The sequence below is a fragment of the Eptesicus fuscus genome, chromosome 3 (assembly GCF_027574615.1).
Source record: "Eptesicus fuscus isolate TK198812 chromosome 3, DD_ASM_mEF_20220401, whole genome shotgun sequence".
NCBI classification, from domain to species: domain Eukaryota; kingdom Metazoa; phylum Chordata; class Mammalia; order Chiroptera; family Vespertilionidae; genus Eptesicus; species Eptesicus fuscus.
Window position 1 is genome coordinate 37068572 of NC_072475.1, and position 14767 is coordinate 37083338.

The 14767-nt window shown below is 43.2% G+C and overlaps 1 long non-coding RNA gene across 1 annotated transcript in view; it reads right to left on the bottom strand.

The window, feature by feature from the left end:
• LOC129147806 (uncharacterized) overlaps positions 1-14499 on the bottom strand; it is a 33221-nt gene extending 18722 nt beyond the window's left edge. Inside the window, exons 1-2 of the long non-coding RNA XR_008555018.1 lie at positions 14391-14499; positions 10157-10254 (exon numbers count right to left, since the gene is read on the bottom strand). This is a non-coding gene — a long non-coding RNA (uncharacterized LOC129147806). The remainder of the gene's footprint in view (positions 1-10156; positions 10255-14390) is intronic.
• Between the last annotated feature and the right edge of the window lie 268 nt (positions 14500-14767).

Below are 14767 nucleotides of genomic sequence, written 5' to 3' on the forward strand. Positions count from 1 at the left end.
TGCTATGGCTCTCATTACCATGTAGTGTCCCTGTGGAAAGCTGGTCCTGCACTGTCCCAGTGATGCTGGGAGAGCCCTGCCAAAGCCTCAGTGGGCTGTGTCTTCAGCTCCAGGGCTCCAGCTCACAGGTACCGATACTATTCACCAACACCCAGGCCAGGAAGGAGTGATTTCCAACTTCATGCAGGAGCTGGCCATTTCCCATGGGTTTGGGGGCCAACAGGATGGATTGCAAGACCAGAGGACCCTGTTCCTAGTGTTTTCTCCTCTAGAAACCTTGGGGTTTGATCTTGACACCAGACCTTGGCCATGGTCTGCAGTCCTTGCCCAGTGGTGTCTATAATTTGAGTCTTGGTTAGAATGGGAATAATTGTCTCTCAGAAAGCATCTGGGCTCCTTAAGCAAATTGGTGTATCGTCTCATCTGTTAAAAGGAGGGACTGCTTTTCCTTTCCAAGCCTTTGGGAGGAAGAAGTTTTTGCCTCAGGGTAAGGGGGTACTTTTTAACTTTAATTTTTACAAAACAGCCAGGGTACTCTTCCAAGGACAACAAAGTCTTCTCCAAGGAGACTTTCTTTCCAGATGGTAAAAGGCAGGCATAATTATTTAAAAATCTCTCTCCCTGAGCATCCTGGTAACATAAATATAAACCTGGGTTTCTGCCTCAAGCTCACCCCTCCCAAAGTGCTCCCCATGTTTGTGAATGAATGGCATCTCTTTTTTCCTGATGACCAATGGCTGGAAGTCCTGGTTGTCTCCTTTTTACTCCCCTACTATATTTGAGCAATTGATAAGTATTGCCATTTCTACTTCCTAAATATCAACTGATTCTGTCCCCTTCCTTCCATCCCCATTCCCACCAACTTCCTTAATTTCTTCTCTCGATTTCTAGGGCACAGCACTCTGACCTAGTGTCCACATTGCAGCCTAGGTGTTTACTAAAATGAAGATGTGATCATGTGACTTCCCTGTGTACAGTTTACAGGTGGCTTCTCTTGTCTTTAGGCAGAATTCCAGAAATAGCCCCACATCTTTCTTACCTCTCCAGCCTTGTGTCTCACTATTTTTTCCTTCTTCACAATCTTTGTTCTACCCATACCAGAGCCCTCATACTCACTTGGGGCTCCAGGCTCTCTCACTTTTGTATCCACCCACCATATATTTGCTTCCTGCTCTCTGGAAACTCCCTCTCCTCCCCAGTGCCTCTTCCTCCATGCTGTGTATACATCTAATGTTCAGATTGATGACATCCCCAACCTGGTTTTAATACTCTTGCCATGGATCCTCTGTATTCTCCTCCATGTGTCATTGCTCTATGTGTCATTGCTCTGTGAAATCCTCATTCCTGTTGATAAGACACTAAGCTTCATGAAGAGGCCTGCTATGTCTGCTCATGCACATTCACCTAATATGTACTTATCCTATATAATAAAAGCCTAGGTGGCATCACGCGACGTTGTCACAAGATGGCTGCTACAAGATGGCCACCACAAGATGGCCAACAGGGGAGGGCAGTTATGGGTGATCAGGCCAGCAGGGGAGGGCAGTTGGGAGTGAACAGGCCTGCAGGGGAGGGCAGTTAGGGGCGACCAGGCCAGCGGGGGAAGGCAGTTGGGGGCCGTCAGGCCAGCAGGGGAGGGCAATTGAGGGCAATTAGGCCAGTAGAGGAGCAGTTAGGCATCAATCAGGCCAGCAGGGGAGCAGTTAGAGGGTGATCAGGCTGGCAGGCAGAAGTGGTTAGGGGCAATCAGGCAGGCAGGTGAGTGGTTAGGAGCCAGCAGTCCCGTATTGTGAGAGGGAAGTCCTGCTGGTGTGGGATCAGGCCTAAATGTGGGATCGGACATTCCCCAAGGGGTCTCAGATTGGAGAGGGTGCAGGCCAGGCTGAGGGATACCTCCTTCCTGTGCATGAATTTTGTGCACCGAGCCTCTAGTTTAAGTAATAAATCCATTAATTCATCTTAGAAGGCAGCCTGGTCTAGGGGAGCTTTTACTGGGAGTCAGAAGTTATGGCTTTTGCCATGTTCTCTGACTTCCTGTATGACTTTTGTGCTACCTTACTTAGATGGGGGATAACACTGTTGGGAAGAATCTGGTTCTCAGTCAGGAATTCCTGGCTGAGAGCTGGGCTTCTGGAGGTAGCACTCGGCAGCTCTTTTTTTATTAACTCTCATGTTTTCTACCTGTGACTCTCACTACCAAGGAAACATGTGAATGGCACGAGGGCACCTTAGAATATGAAAACATGCATTTGCAGGTCCCGTGAGTCAGATGACTGATTAGGCTAACTCTGAATTTCCAGTACACTGGAATTGAAATAATAGTCCCAGCGGTAAAATTACACAACAGAAGTAATGCTGCAAGTTAATCCAACTGTCTGCCCATGAATGATCCCTGTTCCTTCTGAAAACCGTATTTCTACCCATAACATTCAGAAAGCTGTTTATCTGGGCTGCAGGTCATGTGATTAGGTTGGATGTGGGGTGTGCTGGCCGTGGCTATTTGTACTGATTTTCTCCTCTTAAAAAATGCATTTAGAAAACGATTCAGTTCCTGTAAAGAAAAATACACATCTATTTTTTTTTGCAGTGCATTTTTAAAATGGCAAATCATAAACCAGTGACCTTAAAAGAAATTCAATAAATCATTAAAAATGCTGGTGCTTGCAAGCCCAGCTCTGACTAATTCCTCACACTTGGCATTATCAGATACACCAAGACTTCATTCACCCTCCCCAGCCACCTAAATGCTGCATGTTGGCAGCCTTCTGCTGAACGCAAGCCTCTGAGTCAGGGCGATAGGGTTTTCTTTTGGCACCAAATGTATTATTTATGTGTTTATTTTAGGGGTGGAGCAGATGGAACCCAAATCACTGGTTTCTCAGCAACCCATGTGCTGGAAAGTTCCTGTTTGCAGAAAGGCCCCCCACAGAGAACATGAGGGTCTCCCTCAACTTAATTATTCTTCCCTGAGAAAATAATAGAGGGATTGGCAGAGCCATAACCATCACTCGCATACTTAAAAAATATTTTACTTTTTTTGTTGGTGGTGGTTTTTAAATTTCAGTCACTTGAATTAGAAAATGAATTGTCTCTCATTTTAACAATTCAAATCATACAGATACATCTAAGATAGCAATGAAAAGTCTTCTTAAGTTACCTCTACACCCTCCCATATCATCAGATACTTAATTTTATTTTTGGGGGATTAGATAAACATATAGGCACATGTGTTGGAGCTTTGTTTTCTTCCGATTTAAACATTTATATATATATATATATATAAGAGGCTCATAGTAAAATACTGTACCATAATTTCTTCTTTTCTTTTTGTTTTTTAAACCCAATATGTCATAGATTTCTCCAGGTGTCCTGACTTCTGAACTTGATTATAGGATGTCTGCTTGGTGCCATAAGCCCGGCACCCCTGGCATCGTCCTGGGTTGGCCACGCCTGTGTTTTCTCTTTCTGATTCGATTTAAAGACAAAGATGGCACCATCGTCTCTCGGTGCTCAGCACTAGGTAACTGATTGTTTAGAGATGTTTCTAACGAACTCTGTGGGCTGAATTTCAGATTAATCTAAACAGACTCCTTTTTGTGGGTACACACTTTGGGGCCATGCATTTCGTCTTCTCTGGCCTCTAACCCATGACCACACCTACATGCAGAGCTTAGATATCTATGCAACCAAAGACAAGCAGACAGTGACGCAACCACTCAGATAATTCAGGGACAGAAGGGAGTTCTGCCCAGATGACTCAGGTAATCCTGGCTGTAGAAACTGTGTATGGGAGGGAATCATTCTTTCTTTTATGAAAACATTTCAGAGCGGTGTGAGTGAACCCTGGACACTGTGGGAGGGTGAGGATACTGCTTAGAGGCTTCCCAGGTCATTGTGAAAGCCACTTTTTCTATTTGAAGATTAATTCTGCAGAAAGGGATAACATGACCAGGCACTGTGCTGGAGGTTTGAGGGCACTGGTGAGTAAAAATGCATAAGGCCCCTGTCCCTGTGTGGCTCAGAGTCAGTATTAGTTTCCTAGGGTAGTGGTAACAAAGCCCCACAAACTGGGTGGCTTAAAATGTATTCTCTCACATTTCTGGAAGCTAGATGTCTAAAATCAAGTTGTTTCATGGCCATGCTGCCTCCAAGGCCTCTACGGAAATACCTTTTCTTGCCTCTTCCAGCATCTGGTAGCCCCAGATGTTCCGGGCTTGTGGTAGCATAGCTTCAACCTCTGTCTCCATCTTCAATGGCCTCCTCCCTCTGTCTGTCTTCCGGGTGTTCTCCCCATATGCTGGTGTCTCTGTGCAACCTGGATTGAGGCCAACTCTATGACCGTATCTTAACTTGCTTAGATCTGCAAAGACCCTAGTCTCCAATAAGGCACATTTAAAGGTCCTGGGGGATTAGAACCTTAGCATCTTTTTTTGTGGGGACTCAGTGCAACCAATAATAGAGTTGATGACTTCACTCAAGTGGGCAGACAGGCATTTAGTCAAGCAATTTAGGGGAAGAATTCTGGGAGAAGGGCTCTAGTGCAGGGAGATAGGCTGCTCCAATGTCTCATTCCATGGGGGTTGGGCCTGGCCAGGTTCTGGGGTACGTGTGCTTGGGCTGAGGAAGAGTTGCCTAGATGCAGAGGAGAGGGAAGAGCAGGTTCAGGCAGAGCATTCAGCACGTGTAAATGCCCCAGAGAAGAACGCAGGCAGGACTAGTGCGGCTGGAGTAGAGAAAGCAGCGGGGTGTGACAAGGATAACTAATGCTTGAGAGGCTGTGCAGGGCTTCGAGATCAACTTCGGCCATTTGTAGCCTGATCCTCAGAGAACCAGGAGGCCTTTAACGGTTTAAGCTGACAGTGATCTCATGTGATTTACATGTCACATGGATTATTTCAGCTGGAATGTGGCGAACAGATGGGGACAAAGCAGACTGGAGGAGGGTGCGTGGGTCACATGGGATGCTCTAGCAGGTGAGAGATGGCCGTGGGGAGGTAGAGCTGGAGATCCAAAGAAGAAGGCAAATTTCAACAAATATTTGGAGGATAAAACAAAATAGAAATCTGTGGTTGATTGGCCATGGTGAGAACCTTGCCAAGGATGATGTGTGTGTGTGTGTGTGTGTGTGTGTGTGTGTGTGTGTGTGTGTGGCCAGGAAAGGCTAAGAGATACCACTGAGAGAGGGAGCCCTGGGCGACAATGCAGTTTGGGGAGGGCACATTGTCAGAGCAGCTTCCTTTGAAGTGACATTAATATATCCAAGAAGAGATGTGTAGTAGGTGCTTGGATATATAGGGTTCTGTTCAAGGCAGCTAACACTTTGGTCAGTAACTGACATGTCCTGCAGCCCTGAATGAACACATTGGGTGGGGGGTCTGGTCTGGACTGCCCTTCTCATGTTGAGGGGAGAGTTCTGGGGTTTGAGGGCTTCCAAAACAGGATCAAAAACTCAAGGCAGATTGTTTCCTTCTATCCATAGTAGCTATAATTTTGGTAGCTATCATCAATGGCAGGGGAGCCTGCTAACTGGTAAAAAGGCCCAGTGAATGTAGTCTTTTTTTGTTTTTATTTACTTTATTTTATTTTATTTTATTGTTTAAGGTATTACATATGTGTCCATATCCCCCAGTTGCCCCCCCCACCCCATTCCCATACATGCCTTCACCCCCCCAGTGTCTTGCATCCATTGGTTATAGTCTTTTAGACAAAGTTAACTCAGGGGACAGAAATGGCACATGAGTCGGCAAAATTTAACTTTTCCATAAAATATATCACTAAAATAACAGTGCTAGTAATTTTTTGTTGCAGCAGAGATCAAGATTAAACATGTACATTTTAAGAAGGAGCGTGAAGTAGTATCATTTCTTTAATCTATAAACATCCTCTCAACCTAATATAACTTTATCTCCTTTTCTGTCCTCTTGAAAACCTCTATTTTCTCTCACCTGTAACAGTGCTCAGCATTTCCCCTCAGCTTTCTTGGGAGGCACTTGTAAGTGGAGTGTTAAACATGCTTGTAGCCCTTTCTCTTGTGGTTGAATTCATCCAGGTTCATGGCCCAGTGGCTTCCTCACTCAGCTGTTCCTGGGACCTCACTAAGGACCTGGGTCCCCCTGGAAGACAGCCCTCGCTTTTTCTTGAGGCTGATGTCATTCTGCCCTGGGAAGCTCCTCACTGCCTCTTCCTCCTGGACCCTCTTCCTTGCATCCCACCTTGCTTTGATTATTCCAACTCTGTCAAAGACTGAAAGAGAAAAGCTGATAGTATATCTCTTCCTCGAAAGACTGGCTCTAATCCTGAGACAATTTCTTTCCAACTGGGAGAAAAGTTACCTTAGCAACTAAGTGCCTAATTAACTCAAAACTTTCCCCCTCCTCCTTTATCGATATTCAATTAACATCAAATCACTTCTTTGCTATGCCTGTAGTTTTATAATCTTCTGAGCAAATAGCTGAAGTGGACCACGGCCTGCAGAGGAGCGAGGTGAGGAAAGTGCCAGAGGGGGGCCCAAAGGCACAGATGAGGACCCAGAAGCCCCCCTCCCCCACCTTCCTGTTGAGCATTTTAGGATCCCTGGACACAATTTAGATGCATCAGTTGGGGATGAAGGGGCAGGGACAAAACTCTGAGTGACCAGGATTAAGTTTCTAGTATTCCACAGAATGGGACTCAGGAACAGAAATAGGTAGGTATATGGAAAAATAAAATTACCTTTTTTTTTTTTTTTTTTATTTTTAGTTTATGGACAGAGATTTGTATTACAGTTGTCAAAAGTAATGGAGGGCAATGAAGCAGCACCTACCAAATTCATAAAGTATTTTTTACTCTAAAGGTAAAGTAGGAGGTGGTCTTTCCCTAGAAGAATCAAGGGAGAAATGAGTGGAGGCTAGCTTTCCTCCCCCTCTATTGCTGCAAGCTGGTTTGGAAATCCAGATATTTCCTTTATCGTCTCCAAATGTAGAAACAAGTTGCTCTGGGAAATTCTGAGTGCTCCATCCATGACCACAGCTGCTTCCTTAACCTCATTATCACCTGCCCTTAACAATTTCTCCATCCTGAACATGGCATGTATATCTCATCTATATCATCCACTTTGGGAACAAACGGGCGTAAAACTGAATGCATTTATTCTGTCAAATTCTCACAAGATGAGTGAATTAATACATAAAACCATAAAATCATCTCAGTGACCCTTGTTGAGTGTTTACTACCTATTGTGCATGGGATACATTGGTAATCTCATTAGGAATGCCCTATGAAGCAGATGCTATTGTCCCCTTCTTGCAAAATGCATATATCTTCGTTAAGGCCACGTACTAAGTCACCAACAATCTGGGATTTGGATCCACATCAGTTTAATGCCAAACACTTACTCAGTTATTAACTATGCTGTTCACATGAGCAGAGAAGAAAAACCATTTTATTTTATTTCAGCACATGCCTTCAAATGCCACATCCAAGGATGCTCTGACCTTGACAAGTTATCAAATAAAACTGATGCTTCCAGAAGTGCAAGTCAAGTGTGTATACAAGGAGCTGGTCCCACACACAATTCCCAGTGGTCAGATTCATTTCTCTCTGTCCATTGTGTAAAACAGCTCTGTATACACTGTGTTGTTTTATGAGCAGCTAACCCTGCAACTCAGGGCTCTCAAATTTAGCAAATAAAATGAAAAGGTGTCTAGTTGAATTTTAGATAAACGGTGAAAAATGGTTAGTACAACTATACCCTATGCAATATTTGGGACATATTTTTATCTTGCAACCTTTCAGGGACTGGGTCCTATCACTGCAAAGCATATGCTTATGTTCTTCACTGTCCTACTATTGGGCTCCAATAGTTAGCTCCCTGGCTAAGACCAGAAAAATTGCATAGACTTAAACAAAATGCTGTCAACTCATGCATTGTGATTCAGAGTAGCGCCCAAGAGGACATCCCGTGTGGGCATCTTGCTTTGGGCAGGTCTTTCCCAGCATCTCTTCTTTCCCACTCGGAGCTCCTGTGCTGAGGAGGAATAGCCCATAGTGAGCCATGCTGAGTTCTCCTCCCTCCTCTTTGTCATCAATATTTGCCTCTCCGATCCCAACACGCCAATCACCATCTTTACAATCAGTACCTGGGCACACATGATTTTTGTTGTCAGAATATCAGAACTAGAAAGACTGATGGAGAGGAAACTGACAACCTCACAGACAGAAATTCATGTTCAAAGTCACACGATTAAACAGGAGTCAGCCCTGGAACTGACCCTCAGCCAGGACTTTTCCCGCCCTGGTGGCTCTGCCTTTCCACACTGTGGGATGGGATCAAGTTCCAACTCCCTACCCACCTCCACAACGTGAGTGCTTCTCTTCGCTGATGGTGGTGATGATAATAATGATGGTGACAATAGTTGATTTCTTCAGTTCTCAGCATTGTACTAGTGTACATACTATTTCCTTTAATCACTGCATACCAATAAGGTAGCTATTATTTATTGATAAGATTGATCCACCAGGTTTTCATGCCTCTAACTCTAATTTTCACTCTGCCCAAGAACAACAGTACCCATTTTAAATTACAGTAACTCCCAGAGAGTTTGGGAAGTACATATTTGTACTTGGTAAACATGGCAACTCTATTTTATTTGTTTCTCATTTCCAAAGAATGGGTTGATACTGCAATTGGGGAGGCAACCTCTGGTACTGATCCAACATACATAGCCCTCAAAGGCTGCCCAAATTTCCTCCTCTTCCCTTTATACCAATCCCAGCATTCTTTGCAACATGTGTTTATTTTATTGCTTCGAGGAGGTGGAGATATTTGGGTGTGTTTTTCCTTTAAGGAAGTATGAAGCAAGACTATTATGCAAACACTCAGAGAAATTTTCTTTATTCTACGCATTTGGAAATAGTTGTATTTAATATAATTAATTTGAAAAGAACTTTTAATTCATTGGAACATGTGGCAATATAATAATTACTACCATTTATGAGCACTAACCTTGGGCTAGATACCATGTAAGGTGTGTTACGTACTGTATCTCTAGTTCTCCCAACAACCTGGGAGATAGGCATTATTATCCAAGTGCTATAAAAGTAGAAACACGAGTTTATGAGAGGCTAAGAAATTTCCCAAGGTCACAAAGGAAGTGAAAATGTTGAATATGGATTCAGGACTGTTCAACTTGAAAGTCATTATGCTTTTCAAATGTCACTGTTTTAAAAAAAGTCACATAGTTGTATATTTGGGAAATACTTATCATTATTTCCTTTTTTTGGAGGTTCACAATGACTACTAGCATATTAAAGACTAAGAATTCCTACAACAAAGAAGTCTATTTGACTTTTTATTTAGCTTAGAGTTTGCATATAGAGCTTATTTGACCATGGAATCTTCTCCTCTCCCTCAGCCCCCATACACACACACGCACACACACACATACACACACACGCACACACACACACACACACACAACTTAACACCTTAAGGAACCAGTGTTTGGAATCACTTTACCCATTCCATAGTAGAGGCTATGGATATAATAAGCAGGATTACAAAGGATTTAACACAGTGCCATTCGAGACTCAGTTCAATGACCTTAAAAGGAACTATTACAACATAAAGGAGAAAACCAAAGGGCAGGAAAAAGATGACAGTATTTTGAAATATCTGAAATGCCATCATGTGAAAGAAAGATTAAAATTGTTTCAAAGGTCCAGAAGGGGTCGGACTTGAATCAATGCATAGAAAACACAGGAAGCCAGATTTCGCTTTTACTTAGGAGAGCCTCCTAATAGATCTGCCCCAAAGTGGACCAGACCACTCATTATTACAATGATTGGCCAGAGACTCCTTGGCACTCTAATATCAACTCAGTGCTTGAGTTAGATAACCTTGAAGGGTTTTGCCAACTAAGATTCTGTTTTTATTTAAACTGACTAATCCCATCCAAAATAAAGCAATTTAATGATGAACAGTTGGTCCACCAGTTTATATTTTTATAGAAAAGAGTCAATTGCATAGCAAACAGCAAATTATGTGCCTGGCTTTTGAAAACTCTCTAATTTTTTTTGGCAGCGCATGCTGCATGATATCTATGCAAACGTCTACGCTTTCCTTCAGAGATGGGCATTCTTTCTTAGTGTGTGTTTCACTTTCCAGGGGACTGCTTACCAACTCGGTCAGGCTTGGGACTGGTCGAAGGAGCAGTGCTGATGGGGTGAAATGGGAGTGATTTTCGGTGGTGCTGGTACATCAGTGGTGCTTTTCTTCTGTGAAGATAGCAATGCATTTCTGAGAGGATAGGTCTAGGTTAACAGGTGAAATTTAAAATCTCTAAGTTACGTGACTTAAGTAAATCCACACTGAATATATTTACAGTGTTTATAATTACATATGCTGCCCACACTATTAGATAAGAAGTTGTGAAAACATTAAAACTCTGTAGTTCCCAGGAATGTAAATACCCACCATGACCTAAAATGCTACAATGCCTTCAGGGCACAGAATATAGGGAAGTTTTGATGCTATTTATGGAGTACAGTGATATGGTGATGCACTTGATTCTATTAGATAAGCTATAAATAATTTCAAAGTCAGGAAATATGACTATTTTATATGCATGCATTATAAAACCATGACCCTAAGTAGGAAAAGAACCCAAGCTACCAACATAACTATAGTTTTTCTATTAATGTATGATTGCTGCCTTTTGGTTTTTGATTTTGCTTATTTGCCCATAGATAAGCAGTAGTACGCACTGAAGCTTAAAAAAAAAAATTATGGAAAGACTTATGTAATCCCAGTGCCAGGTTTTCAACATTGAGTCCCCTTACGTAAGTGATTTAATTCCCTAAGGAGTAGCTAAGGATTCCTGGAGAGTGCTTTCATGTCCTGATCATCCTGCCGCCTCCCATACCTCTGAGCTGCTGCTCCAGACTCAATTCTATAGATTCTTGTTACTCAATGTACCCCACCCCACCAGTGGGTAGGCATTTCCTGGCCTCACGCCAACCTTCTGAATCAGAATCTGAATTCAGTGAGCTCCCCAAGGCTTATACCCATAGTAAAGCTTGAGAAGCTCGGTTTAAGTTACCTCTTGGCACCTCATAAAGATGTTCTTTACTTGTCCTTCTTTGTCCCAAGCATGGTCCCAAGGCTTCCTTGCCCCTGTTGTATGTAATACACTGAACTAAAGGCTTCCAGGGTCCAGGAAAGATACAAACCAGAAAGTAGATCTAGGACATCTCTGCTTGGCAAGCCCGAGATGGCATATTATTGGATCCTATCATGGCCAGCTACCTCCTTAAGCCTTAGGCTAATGCTGTGTTGTTAGGGCCTATTTACAGCTTCAGTTAAAGTCACCTTTCTCAGGTATTTTCACATTAAAACCTCGGGGCTAAGTCTCCTGCCTCTGGTGCCCTCAGAGTAGGCCCCAAATTAACATCCTAACCATCTTTGTCCCCAGTTCATTCTACTGGGAAATTTAGCTCTTCTGGTTCAACTTCTCCCTCTAGGCCTCTGCAGCCTTTTTATAAGCATAGCCAAAAGTCTCATTAAAACATTTTCCCAAGTAAAATAGCAGACTTCCTCCAAAGATAAATCATATACCACCACTGGGAGATGGAAATAGCTGCAGGAAGATTTATTGGTAAAAATGAATGTGTGTGTGTTGCTACACTTTAAATAGAAACCTGTTAAATGCTCTAATTTTTAAAAACAAATTTAGAAAAAGAATACTATTATTTGGATACCAAGTATTTATGGGGGGTTTTGTTTCAAAATGATCATCTTGTTTTTCCTATTATGTTGCCTTAGTTTCAGTTTAGACTTCCCAACTGATATTTCAGGTGATGATGACAAATTATCTCAGGGTTTCTTAGGCAGTAGATATTATTTTGTTATAGAAGAGATAAACCAAAGAACTTATGTACTTACTAGAGGCCTAGTGTATCCCTCGGCCTGGCTGCCAATTGGGGTCCCAGGAGGTTGGCCAGGGGGAGGGGCCATGGGAGGTTGGTTGTGGGAGTGCACTGACCACCAGGGGGCAGCTCCTGCATTGAGCATCTGTCCCCTGGTGGTCAGTGCATGTCATAGCAACCAGTTGACCGGTCATTCAGTCGTTCGGTCACTTAGGCTTTTATATATATAGACTAGAGGTCTGGTGCACAAAATTTGTGCATGGGTAGGGTCCCTAGACCTGGCCGGCAATCAGGGCTGATCTGTGGAGCGACTGGCGGGGCAATCAGGGGGCCCCCGCTGGCACCTGCCTTGGCTGGCCTGGGGCCTGTGGGCTGGGGGCGGCTCCTGCATTGAACACCTGCCCTCCGTGGTCAGTGCACATCATAGCGACTGGTTGTTCCACCATTCGTTCTGCCGTTCAGTTGATTTGCATATTAGGCTTTAATTATATAGGATATGCATAGCCCATGGACACGGGCAATAGGGTAGTGAAGACCTGGGGGATATGGATAGGGGCTGGGAGGAGGGTGGTAAAGGGGGGGAAATGGAAGATATCTGTAATATTATCAACAATAAAATATAGTAAAAAAATAAAAAAGACTTGAAGGCAAAATACAGCCTACATTTCTATCATCTTTGCATCCCTTCTAGAGATTCTTGCACTTTATTCAGTTTCTCTTTAGCTAGGCAGGGGTGGGGAACCTTTTTTCTGCTAAGGGCCATTTGGATATTTATAACATCATTTGAGGGCCATACAAAATTGTCAGTTTAAGAATTAGCCTGCTGTATTAATTAGGTTAAACATTTAATAAACTCACCCCCAATGCTTTGGCCAGGGCCAGACCAAATGATTTTGAGGGCATTATATGGCCCAGGGCCAGATGTTCCCCACCCCTGAGCTAGAGTATGAGATATTTGAAGCTGACTACCAAGTTCATTCACTGAGTCCTTTTTGGGCTTTCTGTATGTATCTCATTTCCCATTTAATCATTGAAATGTGTTTGTGATGTTGGTATTATTTTTATATAAAGTTAATCAGTCAATAGATATTAACCAAATACCTACTATATGCCAGAGAGTGAGTAAGACAGCGTCCTGCCCTGAAGGAGCTTATATTCAAAACATATCTGGTCCAACTGTCCTATTTTATAGACGAAAACACAGGCTCCACGAGTTTGTGTCTTGTCTATGGTCAAATAGCTAATAGGTCAGAGCCAGGACTGGAGCTAGGCTCTCACAATTATGCCCTCCGTATAGTGCTGTACAGCCTAAAGCTCCTCAGTAGATATTTGTGTAATGAGTGGTGAAGAATTTGTTTGGAAAAAATATGATTATAAGCTGTTTGGGGTGGCAACTGAGAGACCTTGGGAGGTGGAGGGCATGTTCGAGCAATAAAAGTTTCTAACTATTAGATTAGGAAAAGCTTTTATTCTCTCCCGAGAAGAAAGAAAAAATAAATGGGGAATAAGGCATGAAAGGGAAATAGAGGAAAGAAGGAGGGGAGCCAACAAGGAGGCTTGAGATCGCCTCTAGGTCAAATCAGTAAGTTCTAATTCCTGAACTGCTGTTTCAATATCCAGGAGTGCTTGGTGTGAGTGGAGCCAGGTTCTGAGAGGCCGGAAGGTTCTACAGTTTCAGAAAACTCATTCTGAAAAAGAGCACAAAGTTGCAAATAAAGCAAATAGGAACAGACTCTTGGAAGGGGCTTGCATAAGTGAGAGGCTCTGAAGTTTAAGCATCATCATAAGCTTATCACCTTTATGTCAAATTCATCTCTGATTGGATCTGGTGTGTTTAGGAGTGTGTGAAACGGTGAAGGGACTGAACACATCTGGGTTGAGGGGGCAAAGCAGAGACATTGTCCTGCTACTGGATACAGGAACCAGGAGGTGGGGAGAGGAGTTGGCAAGAGAACATAAACTCTCCTGAATTAGCAGAAAGTTTAAAAGGGCTTTGCATCTTACAAAGTTGAATGGGGGTGGGGGAGTAAGTGTGTTGGAGGTGGATTGGGATTGAGTCAATCTTATCTACAGCTCTCAAGAGACCCCTTGCTATCATCAGAGTTTCTTTTTAAAATAAGTTAACTAATGAAATACTATTTGTTTTCATGCCTTCTCTGCTCCAGTCAAATGGAAATGCTCATTGTTTTAATAATGTGCACTAATATAATTATACACCCGAATAATTCAGAGCTGATAACAAGGTGCATCATAGGAAGGTCCCAGTGGAGGTGGGAGAATTATTAGGGAATTTGAATTAATGGGAGGGATGATTGATTCTCAAAGTGAAGACTGGCGTATCTTTAATGGTTAGGAATTTAATGGACCAATCATTGTTAGGTGTAAAATTAATTTATATAGAAAATCTTTTTGAGTACTTAGCTGTGTTCTAGACACTAGTAATAAAAAGAATATCCTATCTAATAAAAGGGTAATATGCAAATTACCTGTCACTCCATCACAAAGATGGCGGTGCCCATAGTCACAAGATGGCAGCACCCAGTCCTCTCAGCCCTGCTGGAGTCCCCAGTCCTGGGGGAGGGGGACGGTCACTGAGAGTGGGCAGTGTGAGCGGTGTGGTGGAATGCTTACTTTGTCGCCACGGCAACGAGGCAAGCGTTCCGTGCCAGGCCAGGGCACAGATGGGCCTCTGGGCCACAGAGAGCCTCTAGGCAGCAGACACGGAACGGCCAGGCCCTGCAGAGAACTACTGGTGCACAGATTCATGCGCAGGGCTACTAGCTGTAAAATAAAACTTATTCCCTCAAAAAGAGCACAAATCAGTTAGTGGCCATCTCAATATTTTGGGGAGAGGCAGCAAGAT